Source organism: Cicer arietinum, chromosome 6 (genome assembly GCF_000331145.2).
Source record: "Cicer arietinum cultivar CDC Frontier isolate Library 1 chromosome 6, Cicar.CDCFrontier_v2.0, whole genome shotgun sequence".
Taxonomy (NCBI): Eukaryota; Viridiplantae; Streptophyta; class Magnoliopsida; order Fabales; family Fabaceae; genus Cicer; species Cicer arietinum.
Window position 1 is genome coordinate 39,753,081 of NC_021165.2, and position 4,750 is coordinate 39,757,830.

Genomic DNA, 4,750 nt, shown 5'->3' on the forward strand with positions numbered 1-4,750 from the left:
CCTAATCCTGGAAATAAACACATCATTGGTACAAAATGGGTGTTTAAAAATAAACTTGATGAGAATGGCATAGTTGTCTGCAACAAAGCTAGATTGGTCGCTCAAGGATACAATCAAGACGAAGGGATAGATTTTGACGAAACATTTGCTCCGGTAGCAAGATTAGAAGCAATATGTTTACTACTTGCGTATGCTTGTTCCATGCAATTTGAGTTATATCAAATGGATGTGAAGAGTGCATTTCTCAATGGATATATAAATGAAGAAGTTTATGTCAAACAACCACCTGGGCTTGAAGATTCCAAAAATCCCTCACATGTTTACAAATTAAAAAAGGCTCTTTATGGTCTAAAACAATCTCCAAGAGCTTGGTATGATAGATTAAGCACCTTTTTTTTTTATGTGCACGAGGATTTGAAAAAGGGAAAGTCGATAAAACATTATTTGTCAAAAGAGATAATGGTCACACCTTATTGGTCCAAATCTACGTTGATGATATAATATTTGGATCAACCAACAATGACATATGTGAAGAATTCTCTTCTATAATGCAAGGAGAATTTGAAATGTCCTTAATGGGAAAGTTAAACTATTTTCTTGGACTTCACATCAAACAACTTGAGCATGGGATCTTCATAAATCAGACAAAATATTGTAAAGAATTACTCAAAAGATTCGAAATGGAAAACTGCAAAGAAAGTGCAACTCCAATGGGATTCGAAACCTATGTTGATAAAGATGCATCAGGTATTTCAATCGACATATCCAAATATCGAGGTATGATTGGATCCTTATTATATCTAACGGCCAGCCGGCCAGATATTATGTTATGTGTTTGTTTGTGTGCAAGATTTCAGGCAGATCCGAAAGAATCGCATCTTGTAGCCGTTAAAAGAATTATGAAATATCTGAAAGGAACGACAAATGTAGGCCTATGGTACCCCAAAGGTAGCATATGTAGCCTAGTTGGATATTCTGATTCAGATTATGCAGGATGCAAAACGGATCGTAAAAGCACAAGCGGCACTTGCAATATCTTAGGCAATGCACTAGTATCATGGTCTTGCAAAAAGCAAGCTTGTGTTGCACTTAGTACTGCTGAAGCTGAATACATAGCAGCAGGAAGTTGTTGTGCCCAGATTCTCTGGCTCAAACAGCAATTACATGACTATGGAGTTGATACAAGTGCAATACAAGTGCAATAAACATCTCAAAGAATCCAATCCTGCACTCTCGGACTAAACACATCGATATACGTCATCACTTTCTACGCGATCATGTGCTGAAAGGTAATGTTGAGGTAACATTTGTTGATACACACAATCAATTGGCTGATATCTTTACAAAACCTTTACCTAATGACTCATTTTATAAGATCCGATGAGAACTTCGTATTTTAAATGAAAACGATCTTTGAAATTGTATGATACACATAGTTTGTCATCTCTCTTCCAAAAATTTCATCTTAAAGTTGTTAAAAGTAAAATTCCTTGATGATTATTCTATGAAGTTGTGCATTACATGTTGTGATTTCCATAAAAATTTAGTTTTTCAAGCAAAAATTTGCATATGTAGTCGAATACAAATGTCTGTATTCGAATACATACTTTTCCAGAAAATCTTGTATTCGAATACATACTTTTCCAGAAAATCTTGTATTCGAATACAACTTATGTGTAGTCGAATACACGTTCCCAGAACAATATGTATACGAATACACCTTCGCGTTTTTGCCCAGATATAAAAGTTGTTTCACATTTTAGGGTTATTTTACATTTGGTATTCGAATACACAGCTATAGCCTCTCCTCTCCTCTCCCAAAATCTCGTCCATCCTCCTTTTCATTCAGTTACCCATTCACCCAACCTTGCAAACTACATCAATCCTTACTTCTTTCTTGGCATTTATCATCAGATTTCTCGCATTTCTCTCAAACCCATTTTTCACCAAAACATCATTTCTCACCATAGATGCCCGCAAACGAGGACCAAGAACCAAGCATGCAGCAGTGGGTCCCTCAAGAAAATGAACAAGGAATCCCAACATCACGGATTTATCCCCGCTTCTACACACACCAGAAGAAATTGATCGTTTTCGCACATTCTACTCCGACAAGCGCCTTATCATTCCAAAATATAGTACTTTAAACTCTTTCTTTGCCTTTAAGTTTCTTGAGTTGCTCAAAGCACAACATGTTGAAGAGTTTATTGGTTACAAAGGTCCTTTTTATCCTAACTTAGTTAGGGTTTTTTATTGCAATCTCATCCAAGATGGAAAAATGTTGGTATCTCGAGTTAAGGGTAAAATCATTAGGTTCAATACCAAAACCATAGGCGAAATTCTGAACATTCCGTTTAAAGGTCAAAAGTTTTGTCCCAACAACTTGTGTGAATAGGCTGATATCTCTAAGTATGATGCATATGTTGCCCTATGTCGGTTTGACAGACGCACAATGGAACAAAAGCGAACTCAGGCTGGTTCCAAATATGCCCAACAACGGTATGGAGTGGGAAATCTTACCGTTGATAATTGCCTTTTGCACTATTTCCTTAGCTACATTATGGTTCCAAAGGTTGGAAATTACTCCCAAATTTGGGAGTTTGAATTACAAATTATGAATTTCATGTATGAAGGTTGTCAACTAAATTGGGCATATTTTGTGAAATCTGTTATGTTTGGATCCCGAGAGGCAATTTGATTACCATATGCGAAGGAAGTTTCCCGGATTTTGGAACACTTTGGGGTGGACTTCTCTAATGAAGTCATGTATACACCCACAAAAGAAAATATGCTGGATCTGGGCGTCCTGCCTAGCATACGGATAGTATGGAATGAACAACTTGACTCTTTTGTGCATAAAGGTGATCATGATCAACCATCTGATGCTGCTCAAGAAGACACTGCTGGACCCTCCAATACTGCTGCCCAGGCTAATGAAGATGACGAGGATACAGCCTCTGATGATGACTATATCTCCAATCAAATGCTCATGGGTCACCTTGATTATTTCCAAACCTTCTTGCAAACTCAATTCGAAAATCTGACCACTTCTGTTAACACTCGCTTCCAGAACATTGAAACTACTATTGCTCGCAACCATGACGAGTTATCTCAAGACATTAGTAGTTTATCTGACAAACTTGATCATTTTCACATTCCACCGGATTTTGATCGACACTAGGATTCTATTATGCCTTGTAGTTTGTTTCATGTCTTAATTTGTAGTTTGTCTTATGGTACGCTTTATGTACTAAGTTGAACTTTGTTTTCATTAAACACATGTGACTATTTTGCTGTACTTAATTGAACTTGCCTTCATCCTTCGTTATGTCAATTTTTTATTATGTGTACTACTTTTACCTTTACTTGTGTCTATATTTTTGCATATGTATGTCTATATTTTTCCTTCTTTTTGATCATGTCAAAAGGGGGAGAAAATTTGGTATTGTTGTTGCCTTAAACATCTTGTAGGTCCTCAAACAATTTGTTAATTAATCACTTACAACGGGGGAGTACGCATACATTATGGGGGAGCAATGATTCAATTTCCACAAATCTCTCCACAACAACATTTTGTCATAATCAAAAAGGGGGAGAATGTAAACTACAAGTTTTTGATGATGACATCAACCATTATGGTCAAAGCAACAACCTCAAAAAGAAGCTCAAATATATTCATTAATAAATCTTCAAATCCAAATATTAAATGTTAAAATGTAAAGGTATATGATGCAAACCAATACTTCAATTACATGAAAACAAGTCATATTTACATAAGCATATAAAGTATTTTCAAAAGTCAAAATAGCATTAACAAAGTCTTAAAACTAATATTTTTGACAAAATACATAAGTGTATTCGACTACAGCATCCTGTATTCGAATACAAAGCAAGTCAGAAGCAAAAGTCTCAAGGTTGTATTCAACTACGACTATGTGTAGTCGAATACACATCAAGTCAGTGGCCAAAATCCTCATATTTGTATTCGACTACAACCTTCTGTAGTCGAATACAAAGTAAGTCAGTGGCAAATTTTCACTAATCTGTATTCGACTACACACATGTGTATTCGAATACAAGGTGTAATTTTTGAATATTTTTGAACGTTACAAAGAGGTGTATTCGAATACACACATCCTGTATTCGAATACAACTGGAAGCAATACAATTTTTCAGATCTGGAATGGCTCCAAATCATTGTATTCTTTCATCAAACCTCTTGGATCAATGGCCACGAATCTGAAGAGATGTTTATGGAGTATAAATACCCCATAACTTCAGATCAAACAACACACAATCCTTGAATCAATACCCTGAACAATTTTGAACAAAATTCTGATTTTTACAAAGTACTTGCCTTTCATTTTCATATCATTAAGAAAGGTTCTCAAGTACTTGAAGTGTTATTGGATTGTTTATCAATATACCTCTCCTTATTCGTATTCAAATCATATTGTATCACTTGTAAAAGAAAGTAATACTTTCTTAAAAAGTAGCTTAATCTAAGATAGTGGTGTGCTATCTTAGAAGTGTTGTTAGAAGTTTGTAGCAAGAATCCCAGGGTGGGAGTTGTACATTTTCTGACAATTAGTGGATCAATCTCTTGTGGTGTGCAAGAGGACTGGACGTACCCTTGGTTATAAGGGGAACCAGGATAAATCTATAGTGTTCATTTATTTATTGCACCTTACTATTAGTAGACATTATATTAACTAAAAAAATTCAACTACCATATCACTGAAAACAAGAA